We start from the raw sequence: 13,617 nt of genomic DNA, 5'->3' as shown, positions 1-13,617 counted from the left end.
CCTCCTTTAAGTCCTTTTTCTCCAGTATTTAGTCACAGGGACAGAAAGCCAACTGACACATGGAGATAAACCCTGATGTTTCAATTTCCCTGCTTTGGTTGGAGGAAAAGAACTCTGATTACAGTATTTATCAGCAACTGGAAAGCTGAATCAGTTGCAAAAATTCAAAATAGCTGCAGACTGGGGCATAGTTGTCCTGTGACTAGACCTCGGGGTAAGCAGCCTTATGGGACAGAGGTTCTCTGTGTTCATTCCTGCACTTAATGCTGTGGCCTGGGGCAGGGAGAGCTGGAGTCTAGGCCAGGCCCATGCATCTCCTGGGTATTGAGTTCTTGTGTTGAAACATAGCACACCTTGAACTCGATAGTGATCCTGGCATTATAAGGATGGGGTCTGATACCATCTCTAGTGTGCAAGAGTCTTTTAGGGCTTATAATTTGTTTGTTGAGTATCACCTCTGAATTGACTTACTGTGCTCTTGTGAATTCATCCAAATTCACAGAATTGTTTTCTATATTATGCATTGCTATGACTCTAAGTAAGGTGAAGCTGATGTAAATGTAGATTTTAAAAATAAGTTTGAATCAGAATTACAGGACCAGATAAATAAATGTTAGAAATAGGGCTTAAAATTTTCCTTTTAAAATTTAAAATTACAAGTGGTTTTTGTGGGGAGCCATAAAAGAATATTTTAAATTCTAAAAATTTGCTTAATCATATTAAAGCATCCAAATTTTGGCTTTAAATTTTCAAGTTTCCTTTTCAGTTCTTCTTATTCCATATAGACAAACACATATTAGGTTTTTGTTTTAGTCAACTTTTGCATTACTTCCACCAAAACACTTGACAAAAACAACTTGAATGGGGAAAAGTTTACTTGGGGCTCGCGTTTTCGGAGTTCTCAGTGGCCCACTCCATTGCTCTGGGCCTGATGTGAGGCAGTACATCATGGGGAAGGGGCCAGTGGAGTATGAAAGCAGCTCAGCTCATGGTGGGGTCAGGAAGCAGAAAGAGAGGGGAGGAGGAAGGGGCTTCAGGAAGAACAGCCATTCCAGGGCACATCTCCAGTGACCCACTCTCTCCAGCCACCTTGCACCTGCTTACAGTGACAGCCCAGTGAGTTCATTCAAATTAGCATGGGCTGACTAGGTTACAGCTCATAAGATAGTCATATCTCTGAAGAGTCCTACACCAACAGGAATGTTTAGGAGACACCTCACATCCAGACCATAACAATCTGTCCCTGCCCCTCCAAAACTCATTTCTATCTCACAATGCAAAATGCTTTTAGTCCATCTCTAAGAGTCCCCTAGTCCTCACAGTTTTGGCATTACCCCAAAGTCTAAACTGAGACTGAACGCAAACTTTTTGCTGGGAGTCCCTGTAAAAATCAAAAAGCAAGTTACAAAATCCAATATACAATGGCAAAGAGTAAATATTCCCATTCCAAAAGGGAGGAATAAGGGTACAGAAAGAAGGATGTGACCCTAATAAGACCAAAACTCAGTTGAGCGGACACATCCTTTAGCTCCATGTACAGCATCTAAGATACTCATTGTGAAGTGTGCTCTTAAAGGGCTGGAGCAGCACTGTCTCTTTGACCTTGTGGTTGTGCTGCTCATAGACCAGGCTTTCATGGCAGCCAGCAGCTTTTTTTGCACTCAGTCCCCATTACTGGCACCTCTTGGTTCCTGGGGCCTTCATTCCAACTTCATCTTCAGGGATTCATGCACCATCCTCTTAGAGTCTGCTACACTTTGCGTGGCCTCCCTGACCTTCCTTTGAAATCTTGAATGGGAGTCTCCAGGACAGCTTAGCTCCAGCATCCTGCATTCCTGCAGAATTGGCATCATATAGATGACACAAGGGTCTGCAGCCTTCTTGGGCAGTGTCTGGACCCACTGGGATCAAGTCTGTCATGGGCTCAGAGTTGCTGTGCAGCTCAGCATGGTAAAACAACTTCCTAGGCCCTTGTGTGAGCAGAGTGCCCCCATGATCTGTTCTCAAAAGAATTTTATCATCTTCTATAGCCTGGAGCCTGCAGTGAGTGTGATCTTGCAAATTCCTGAGGTCCTCTGTTTTTCCTATTATCTCAGTGCAAAGTACTTGGTGTCTCTTTAGGGACTCCATCTCTTCCACAAGCACACCTTCCTTGGCTCTAGCTTTACATGCACTTTTCTGGCCAAACTGCAGATTTTTAATATCTTTAGCTTTGTTTTCTGCTCCAGTTTCTCACAGTAAACCTGACTAAAACCTGCATGCAACATCCACACCACTGACCAGATGCTGTGTTGCCTCGGCATTTCCTCAGCCAGTTTAATTAGTCCATCACTTTTAAATTCTATCTTGTACAAAGTCTCAGGATAGGGGCAACATGTAGCTATGTTCTTTGCCATAATATGAGTGTTCTCTAGTCCAATTCCCAACAGAGTACTCAATTCCCTGAAGTCTCATGAGCATGGTTCACATTCTTATTGGCATCGGGGTCTTCAAAGCTCCCACCAGAATCATCCATAAATCTCTGCTTGTAAAATTGTAAAGCTTTTCCAGCCCGCATCTCTAAACTTTGCAAAATTCCTCTTGCAAATCAGCCCCAAAGGCTTCTTGAACCATATGATCATAATATTCACAGCAATGACCCCTTTTTAGGTTCCAATTTCTGTTTCAGCTTTTTCATCACTGCGGCCAAAACAATTGACAAGAACAACCTGGAGGAGGGAAAGTTCTTTGGGGTGCATGGTTTCAGAGGTCTCAGCTGCCTATGGTTACCACCCAGTCAGAGCGTTCAAAGTAGCATGGACCGATCAGGTTACAGCTCTCATAATCATGTTACCTCTGAATATTCCTGCACCAATAGGAGCTTTGGTGGGATACCTCCTACCCAAACCATAACAGTGATTTATAAAGTAAAACAGTTTATTTTTAAATTTAAGACATCTTAACTTGTTTTTTTGGAGAAAGTAAATGGCGAAGTGTGAAGTGAATAAGGATTTTGATTCACCTGTAATTTGGAATCCAGAAACAATAGTCGCTGGATTTGGGGGTCAAGCCTTCTGACCTTCGTTCTTTTTTGGATGCAGTGATGGGGCCTCACCTTGGTGTGGCTCACTACAGAGAAAGGAAGTGTAGCTGGGTGATGTGGGGCAGAGGGGTGGGTGGGGGGAGTTGCCAGAAAGATGGAGGCTCTTAATGCGCCTCCTCCTGGTGGATGAGGGACCCTCACCGACAGCCACACCTGCTTCAGGGGACTCACCTGGGCCGAGACTTGGATTCGGGAAGACAGTTTGGATGAAAGTTTCCCAACCAATTGGCTGACCCCTCTGCATTCTGACTGGCTAATAAAACACTCTTTATTGTATTCTTTCCTGTTAGCCGAAGTGATGCCTTGGTTACCTTTGAAGCTAGTAGTTCCCATTTTTCACCATTTTTATTGATCCTTTGTCAAATATTAGGTTGAAAGGCTGAAATACACTGTTCCTGAGATAGATCAGTCCCCATCCCAACTTTCAATCATAAAATACTCTTTAAATTCTCTTCACGGGCCAATGACAGACAGGAGTTGGGGAGCTCCTTCAGAACTGTTCACTGGGTGCCATTAGCCCCAGGAGCAGAAATGTCAGCATCACTACCATGGCCAGGCACTGTTCCAGGCAAGGGAAGTGTGGGGAGAAAAGAGATTTCGGTTCTATGGAGCAGCTGTAATGGCGGGCCACCAGCAGGGCTTTCAAAATCACATGGACAGGTCCCGTCCTTTAAATCCCTTATTAAACCTGAATATCAAGAGGAGTAAGACCTTCTCTTCCTCTGCAGAGGAAGGAACTGCCAGTGCAGAGAGTCTCTGGGGACCCTGTGGAGCTTTGTTCTGAGAGAGACCTAGGGAGGTCGGAGGAGACCTGCAGACCTCTGTGGGGAGTCGGGTTAATTCCATTTCCTGTGGGGGCTGCTGGAGATGTGGAAAGTCCAGTTGACCTTTGAAAATACCCCCTTGGAGGCTGGGGTTGTGGCTTAGTGGTAGAGCACTTGCTTAGCATGTGTGAGGCACAGGGCTCAATTCTCAGTGCCACATATAAATAAGTAAAATAAAGGTCCATTGACAACTAAAAAAAATTATTTAAAAAAAAGAAAGAAAATACCCCCTTGGCTCTGGCATGGAGAGAGGGGGTGCCACGTTGGTGGGGAGAAGTGGTGGGAGTGGCTTGTGACTCAGATGAAGAGTCCAGACAATGAAGGATGGAGAAAGGGGCTCCAGCTTTAGGACTAGGGCCTGTGGGAGCCACATTGAGATGCCCAGGCGGGAGGGAGCTGCTTTAAGCTTGCCATCAGGTTTAACATCTTAGACAACACCCCACCCCCCACCCCCAGCTGTTATGGTGATTCAAAGGCAGAGTGGGGTGCTTGAGAGTTACATATGGAGTCACCTGCCTGCAGATTGGAATCCATGGTGGGATGAGGCCACCTTGCTCAGGGTGGGTAGGAACTCAGTCTCCTCAATATTCAGGAGCAGTTTTATTGTCCTGCCATAGAATTTCTCAGTGCCACAGAATGTGCCAGTGCTCCAGCTCCTGTACTTTCTGGGCTCTGATGGCATGTAATGCGTGTGGAGGAGCGGGCCAGGGCACTTTTTATATGTCATCTCACTCAATCTTCATAATTCCTTCTTTTAACACATGGAAGAACTGGCTCAGTGAACTTGGCAGACCAAATGGCTATATCACTGACCTGTGCTCCCAGGACCTAAATCCAGGTCTTTGGATTCTTCTTTTCACTATGTCACATTTGCAAACTGCAGAGTTTCAAAGGAGTGGAAATATTTTCTTGTGGTTGCTCTTGCAAATTATGTGCATTTTTAAAGTGAACATAACTAGAACTGTCAAAGCAACATTCACTCATAAAAAGAAAATTCCTCAGTCACATATAAGTTTTAAGGTGGGAGTTAAAGTACCCTCATTTTTTTACTTGTTCAGTACCAGTCCTAGTCCATAAGTGCCAGAAAATTTCCAAGCCTGTTTTCAGAGAGACAATATTGCTTTCCTGCCAGGTGTGGTGGACATACCTATAATCCTGGCTACTCAGGAGGCTGAGGCAGAGGATCACAGGTTTGAGGCCAGCCTGGGCAATTTAGTGGTACCCTGTCTCAAAATTAAGAGCTGGTAGATGCTTATCTACCATGTATGAGGCCTTGGGTTCAATACTCAGTGCTGCAAAAAGAAGAAGAAAACATGTCTTCCTCACTCATTGCTTGATTCATGGCTGAGACCCATATGATAGCAGACAGTTCAACAAGACAGATACATAGCAACTAATTTGTCAGTTTTCTGTGACAAGGGAGACTTCAGAAGTGAAAGCCCAAAGAGGAGCCTGTCTCTGCTCATGGACCGTCGTGCTGATGCACGCTTGGGCAGAGGATGTGGTCTGAGGGTGATTGACTGGGAAGAGCTTAGCAAGGACTGTTAGATGCTTCTTGGTGTCTCTGTGTCTTTGAGGATAGGATGATTCTTTCCTCTGGGGACAGAGAAGGTACCTCTGGAATAAAGTCTTTCGGAGGAAGCTCAGATAACTCGTGCAGACCTGCTTGGAGGAGAAGGCAGGAGAGCTCAGAAAGCCCCCTTGCTTCTGCTGGTCCCTCACATGCCTAGGCACTGTGTTCTGGGGCACGGAGTCCTGAACCCCAACGTTGGACAGCATGTGTTTATTTCTGCACAACGAACAACTCCAGGAGAATCATGTTGTGTTTTCTAACTTTCGTTTTTCACTTAAAAACAGATCTTTTGGGGGGACAAATTTAGATTTATGGTATTTCTTTTTTTTTTTTTTAAGTTGTAGATGGACACAATACCTTTATTTTATTTAATTTTATGTGGTGCTGAGGATTGAACCCAGTGCCTCACACATGCTAGGGAAGTGCTCTGAGCCTCAGCCCTCTGGTATTCCTTTTGACAACATCATAATACTTTATTCTATGACTAAGTCATAATTCATTTAATTGAGACTCATGGACATTTAGACTATTTACAGTTTCTTTTTAAACATTTGTAACAAGGTGGCAATCAACAACTATTTTTCTATTTATCTACATTTATATGTATAATTTTGCTTCATTGTGTCAGTATCTCTACAGGATAAATCCCCATATTGTGATTGCAAAGCCAAAAATGCATGTTTGAATTAAATTTAGATACATGTTACCAGATGGATTCAAATAATGCCTCCCAGCTCAGTTTTACGAGCTTCCCAACTTCATCCGCCATGACTTTTTAAAAAAGTTGTGCTGGGGCCCAACCCCTGGATCTTGCACAGGCCACCAAGGCTTCACCTCCAAGCCATATCCCAGCCCCACATGGCTTTTCATTTTATTGAAATTTTTTCATAGTAGACAGAATATTATTTTTCTCTGATTCATGTCTTTGACCATAAGTAAAGTTAAGTATTTTCTTCTGTATTTTTCTTGGTCATGGCTGTGATGGTCTCCATGTCCTTTTGCCTGTGTTTGACTGGGTTGTTTGTATTCTTATTGGCTTGCAGGACCCTTTACATCATATATATTCATCTTTTATTAGGTATGTTGCAAATACTTGTCGCTTGTCCTGAATTTTGTTTATGGGCTGCTGAGCTGCTTTCCCGTAACCTCACCATCCTCTGCCACTGGCACCCTGTCCTCGCCTGCCTTAGGGGAAAGTAGGAATCCTTCTCTGGGAGGTTTAGAACAGACTTGGCCACATGGCCTTGCTTGTGTGTTTGCAAGTGTGTCCATTCCAGTGGCTGAAATGTGTGCCCAGTGTCCCACTGGCTGGCCCTGTCATGTGAGTCTGTCTCCCAGTGTATGACATTGTGAGTTTTAAGGTGGCTGCCCCTGTGCACCCCCAACTCCACTGTCTTTCCTGTCCCTCCGTCATTGTGTCAAACATTCCCTTTCTCTGGATGCATCCCTGACTTCCTCCTGGCCTCCTTGACATTTCCCCTTTCTGCTCTCCTTGAGAGATTCCACCAATGATGGGGGGCCTCGGACACTTCTAGCCCTGCGAGGTGCTCAGCCATGCAGCTCAGGAAGCATGTGGGTGTCCATGGACACACGCGTACCTTGGCGTGTGTAATCATTTTTGAGTTCAGAGAGACTCCAGAAATCTTGGTTGCTGGCCCTGTGTTTCCTCTGTGATTGGCTAAATGGAGAACTTGGAGCACATCTGCCCTGATTACATGTGCATGCTTTGCATTTAAGAAGTCTTCAGTGTGTTTTGCCCTTTCTCCTATTTTTAGATTCTCTATTTTTCTAAAAGATTGTAGGACCTGCAGTTACTTATTTGGGATACAGCCCACTCTGAATGCCACACAGGCTGTGACGCGTACGCAGGCATTCAGTAGTGTTTGTGGGTTCTGTGGTGTTTTAAAGGAGGCCTATGACACTAGGACAAAGGTTTGGATGAGGATGAGTGATGTTTGAAACAGTAAGCCTGGTGGGGGCACTTTGTACACCCACAGAGCAGGCAGGGGCCTGGTTTTGTGTTTTGGGGGGTTTGTCTTAACATGGCTACCTGCCACAGGAGCCCATGCCAGTAGCTGAGTCCGAGCCAGCAGGGCTGGAAGGTGTCTGGCCTCAGTGCAGTGGGCTGCCTCTGCTGCCTTCAGCCCCCAGGGGACCGAGAGCAACAAGGACAGTCTGGATTGTTTTCTAGGGAAAATGTGACATCTTCCATTTTTTGTTATTTGACTCGTGGGTGCAGAGCTCTAGCGGCACACAGAATTAGGACATCTGTGCACACAATTAGGTCAGTTTGCACAAGAACCAGTGAAGCTTCCCCATATTTTGTCATCACTGTTTTCGGCAGAAAGGGATCAGCTCTAGAAACCAGCAGTCAGTGAGGGAAACAAGGGCTGGAGTTACTAACTGGGCACCCCTAGGGACAGGTGATTTTGTGGGAGTGTAGAATAAGCATTCCCTTTGGGAACAGAAGGGTAGATGGAAAGGTTCAGGGGCTTTAAGAAGTGAATTAGTGACGACTTCACCCAACGCTTGGTCTGTGTTTTGGATGCAGAGAGCTGCCCTCAGGAGTGGATGAAGTTGGATACGGGGGGATTGGTCTTCAGGGCTCACAGTGAGCCAGCACCCTGCTCTAGTCAGCAGCTCCGTGCAAGATAGAGCATATCTGCGGGGTGGCGTGGAGCAACCCCCGAGGAGACCTGGGGAGAACCGTGGGTAGTGATCACAGACATGCCAGGATTCCACGTCTCCTAACCCTTGCTCTAACTGAGGGTTTTCACAGCTTGTCAGTAACAGGAAGGATTCTATGCTAGTGACCAAATGTGCACCTGAGCTGTAGGCCCTTACTTCTTTCATTTAAGTGGCCCCAGTTAAGACCCAGTGCCATGCCTGAGGAACTGTGATTGGCATCTGCTGGCCACAGGACAGTTGGGGAGGATGAGCAGTGTTGGTGCCCACAGCTATGGTTTCCAGACCTACATGGGCACCAGAAACACCTGGGGGATATTATGAAGTGCAGATTCTCAGGCAATGGCTGTCTCTGGAGATGTGGCCTAGGAGTGTCTTAAATGGAGCCAGGATTGGGACCTTGCTGCTGCTTTAAGAGAAGCTGGGTTTGCATGGGGACCTGAGCTGTCTCCTTAGAGCCGTGTGCATCTCCAGCTGCAGCAGTTCATCCTGATCCAACCGCCACCCAACCGATGGACTAGTGTTGAAGTAGGCATGTTGTATGGCGAACTCCTTATTTTTATTTTTTAACAAGTCCAGTAGAAATACTTTTATGGCTTTGATAAAACAGTTCTTGTAGAACTAAGAGAAAATATTTTTACTGGCTTTAGGGAAGGTTAAACTTGCTGAGGGGCCTGAGTAAATGGTCCCTTCCAGGGTCACCCAGGAGACAGCTGAGAATTTTGGGACATGAGGTGGCTTTCCAGTTACTGGGGTGTTGTAGGTTTAATACCTCACATTGCTTATTTAGTATCAGGTTTTAAGTTTTTAAATGTGCTGAACAGAGTTCTCACAATTCACTTAAACCCATCAGCCACCCAGCAGCCACACTCTGCTGTAGAGACCTAGTCACTAAAGAGCCACCAAGCCTTGTCACCATGCTCCCTGAGGCCAGGCTCAGGTTTCGTCTCCTTGGCTGCATCCTTCTCCCCTTCCCTTTAGTTCTTATTCCCTTCTTCATTTGTCTACTCTGCATCCCATTTTCTACTTTATTGTTAAATTTCACAGTTTTTTTTTCTTTTTTTAGATCAATGTTTCTTAACTTTAATTTTTAGTGTAAAGCTACAGTAATCAAAACTGTGTGGTACTGCGTAGAAACAGTGAGATCAAAGGAAAAGAGAGATCAGAAACATGTTCAAATTATAGACACGTGGGCTCAGGGACAACTTATGTTTTACAAAGATAAAAAAGCCATTCAATGGAGAGCACACATCTTTTAACATGGTTAATGGAACAAGTGGACATTCATAGATTAAAACGATCTTTGTTTCCTGTTGTTCTATAGCATGGCAGGTCTACAACATTTAGTGATACATAACACATTTTACACATGCGCAAGATTATTCTTCTATACTCCATAAATATGTACAAAGCTGGTGTCAAGAATAAGAAATTTAAAATTATTTAACAAATAACCAATGAACTTTTATCCCCATAGAAAAATTCACTCAAATAGACCATAGACGAAAATGTAAAACTTAATCTATAGAACTTCAAGGAAAAAAACCTTGGAGATTATCTTTTTAAAAAAATATATATATTTAGTTGCAAATGGACACAATATCTTTGTTTTATTTTTATGTGGTGCTGAGGCTAGAACCCAGTGCCTCACATGCACCAGGCAAGCACTCTGCAATTGAGCCCCAGCCCCATCCCCTGTGAGAATATCCTTTTTAAAAAATTTATTTTTTCTAATTTGTTATACATGACAGCAGAATGCATTTAAGTTCATAGTACACAAATAGAGCACATTTTTCATGTCTCTGGTTGTACACAAAGTAGAGTCAAACCATTCGTGTCTTCATACATGTACTTGGGGTAATGATGTCCATCTCATTCCACCCTCTTCCCCCCCAATGCCCCCTCCCTTCCCCTCCCTCCCCTTTACCCTATCCAAAGTTCCTCCATTTCTCCCATGCTCCCCCCCCCACCTCCATTATGGATCAGTATCCATTTATCAGAACATTTGGCCTTTGGATTTTTGGGTTTGGCTAACTTAGCATAAGATTCTCCAACTCCATCCATTTACCTTGCAAATATCATGATTTTGTTCTCTTTTAATGCTGAATAGTATTCCATTGTGTATATATTCCACAGTTTCTTTATCCATTCATCTATTGAAGGGCACCTAGGTTGGTTCCACTATTGGGTATTGTGTTGCTATAAACATTGACATGGCTGCATTACTGTGGAATGCTGTTTTTAAGTCTTTTGGGTATAAATCAAGGAGAAGGATAGCTGAGTCAAATGGTGGTTCCATTCCAAGTTTTCTAAGGAATCTCCTACTGCTTTCCAGATTGGTTGCATCAATTTGCAGCCCCACCAGCAGTGTATGAATGTACCTCACCCCCACCCATCCTCTCCAACATTTATTATTGTTTGTATTCTTAATAGCTGCCATTCTGGTGGGAGTGAGATGAAATCTTAGAGTAGTTATGACTTGCATTTCTCTAATTGCTAGAGACGTTGAACATTTTTCATATATTTGTTGATTAATTGTATATCTTCTTCTGAGAAGTATACAGTTTCTTAGACCATTTATTGATGGTTTTTTTTGGGGGGGTTAAGTTTTTTGAGTTCTTTATAATGCATTTGATTTATGGGTGTTGATTTTATATCCTGCTACTTTACTGAATTCATTTATTAGTTCTAGAAATTTTCTGGTGGAAATTTTTCAGATCCTCTAAATATAGAATCATGTCATTGGCAAATAGTGATAGTTTGAATTCTTTTCCTATTTGTATCCCTTTAATTTCTTTTGTCTGTCTAATTGTTCTGGCTAGAGTTTCAAAGACTGTGTTAAGCAGAAGTGGTGAAAGAGGGCATCCCTGTCTTGTTCCAGTTTTTAGAAGGAATGCCTTCAATTTTTCTCCATTTAGAATGATGTTGGCCTGGGGCTTAGCATAGGTAGCTTTTACAATGTTGAGATATGTTCCTATTATCCTTAGTTTTTCTAGTGTTTTGAACATGAAGGGGTGCTGTATTTTGTTGAATGCTTTTTCTGCAGCTATCGAGATAATCATGTGATTCTTATCTTTAAGTCTATTGATGTGATGAATTACATTTATTGATTTTTGTATGTTAAACCAACCTTGCATTCTTGGTATGAACCCCACTTGATCGTAGTGCATTACCTTTTAAATATGTTTTTGTATTCAATTTGCCAGAATTTTATTGAAAATTTTTGCATCTAGTTCATTAGAGAGATTGGTCTGAAGTTTTCTTTTTTTGATGTGTCTTTGTCTGGTTTTGGAATCAGGGTGATATTGGCCTCATAGAATGAGTTTGAAAGTGTTCCTTCTTTTTCTATTTCATGGAATAATTCGAGGACTCTTGGTATTAGTTCTTCTTTTTGAAGGTCTTGTAGAACTCGGCTGTGAATCTGTGTGGTCCTGGGCTTTTCTTAGTTTTTAGGCTTTTGATGATATCTTCTATTCCATTTCTTGAAATTGATCTGTTTAACTTGTGTATATCGTCGTGATTCAGTTTGGGTAAGTCAGATGTCTCTAGAAATTTGTTGATGTTTTCAAGATTTTCTATTTTATTGGAGTACAAATTTTCAAAATAGTTTCTAATTATCTTCTGTACTTCTGTAGTGTGTCACAATATTTCCGTTTTTCATCATGGATTTTATTAATTTGAGTTTTCTCTCTCCTTCTCTTCATTAGTATGGCTAAGAGTATACAATTTTATTTATTTTTTCAAAGAACAAACTTTTTGTTTGTCATTTTCTTCACTTGTTTATTTTGTTTCAATTTTATTGATTTCAGCTCTGATTTTAATTATTTACTGTCTTCTACTACTTTTGGTATTGATTTGTTCTTTTTCTAGGGATTTGAGATGTCATGTTAGGTCATTTATTTGTTGACTTTTTCTTCTTTTAAGGCATAAACTCCATGTGATGAACTTTCTTCTTAGTACTGCCTTCATAGTGTTCCAGAGATTTCAAGGTGTTTTATCAGTGTTCTCATGTACCTCTAAGTATTTCTTTTCTTTTTTTTATTAATTTTTAAATTTGTTTTAATTAGTTATACATGACAGTAGAATGCATTTGTGCACTTTGATATATCATACTTATATGGGATATAATTTCTTATTTTTCTGAGTATGTACGTTATAGAATCATATTGGTCATGCAGTAATAATGTCTGTTTCATTCAACTATTTTTCCTATCCCCACAACCCTTCCTCATCCCTGCTTCATTTCCTTCTGCCTAATCTAAGGTAACACTATTCTTCTCTAGTGCCCCCCCCCCCCCCCCCCCGCCTTATTGTGAATTAGCACCCGCATATTGGAGAAAACATTCAGCCTTTGTTTTTTGGGGATTGGCTTATTTTGCTTAGCATGATATTCTTCTACTCCATCCATTTACTGGCAAATGCCATAATTTCTCTTTTTTTTTAAAAGCTGAGTAATATTCCATTGAGTATATATATCATATTTTCTTTATCCATTCACCTATTGAAGGACACGTAGGTTAGTTCCATAGTTTAACTATTTTGAATTGAGCTGCTAAGAATTTTTTAACCTCCCCTCTGATGTCTTTCACAATCCATTCTTCATTCAGTACCATATTGTTTAGTTTCCAGGTGTTGGAGTAGCTTCTATTTTTTATTTTATCATTGATTTCTAATTTCATTCCATTATGATTTGATTCATATACTTTTTTCCAATGAATTTTTTATAAACATGTATGAATTGTACATGTTGCTGGCATACAGTGTGACACTTCAGCACACGAATGTAGTGAACTTTCACATACTCCCTTCTATCTTGACATCCATCTCCATGATGTGGTATCACTGTGCTCCCTAAGTTCCTAAAAGCTAGACCTGGTATATTACCTACTCCTAGTATTTGGTAGAAAGGCCTTAGAAACAAGTAAGTCTGATTTCTTATATTTTTAGAGATCAGAAATTTGGAGGGAAGACAGTTTTAAAGACTCTCCAGTGATCAGCCAGTTAGCGGCTCAGTCAGGATTGGAGGGGGATGTCACACGTAGTGACACATTGGGGGCACTGCTCTGGGACCCAGGGACCTGGTTTGAAGTCGTGGCTCTGTGTTTCCTTGGCTTTGTGACCTTAGACAAGAGTCTGTTACATTCACTCCTCACTGAGGGGCAATTAGTTGTCACTACTAACTTCACAGAGATGTTATCAGGAAGAAGTAAGATGATCCACGTTGATGGTGTGAATTCTGGATGCACTGCAGGACCCTGGGAGGCTTATCCCACCGACAGCAGACGCTCAGGTCCACCACTGATTTGATTGGCTTGTGCTAGGCTTTGTGAGAGTTTCCAGCCGATCTTCACGGGCAGCCAGGGCGACAACCGTCCAGAGCATTGCTAGATGCAGGTTCCCTGTACCTAGAGGCCAGTATTTACTGTGTTTGGAGAATTTTATTCCCAAATATC

At 42.3% G+C, this 13,617-nt stretch overlaps 1 protein-coding gene across 3 annotated transcripts in view; it reads left to right on the top strand.

Moving 5' to 3' along the window:
* The window catches only part of Plch1 (phospholipase C eta 1), a 156,646-nt gene that overhangs the window by 57,787 nt on the left and 85,242 nt on the right, over positions 1-13,617 (top strand). The gene's annotated exons all lie outside the window — the stretch shown is intronic.

This window comes from Marmota flaviventris, chromosome 8 (assembly GCF_047511675.1).
Source record: "Marmota flaviventris isolate mMarFla1 chromosome 8, mMarFla1.hap1, whole genome shotgun sequence".
NCBI classification, from domain to species: domain Eukaryota; kingdom Metazoa; phylum Chordata; class Mammalia; order Rodentia; family Sciuridae; genus Marmota; species Marmota flaviventris.
Note: the sequence above shows the minus strand (reverse complement) of the source record. Positions and strands in the feature narration are given on the sequence as shown.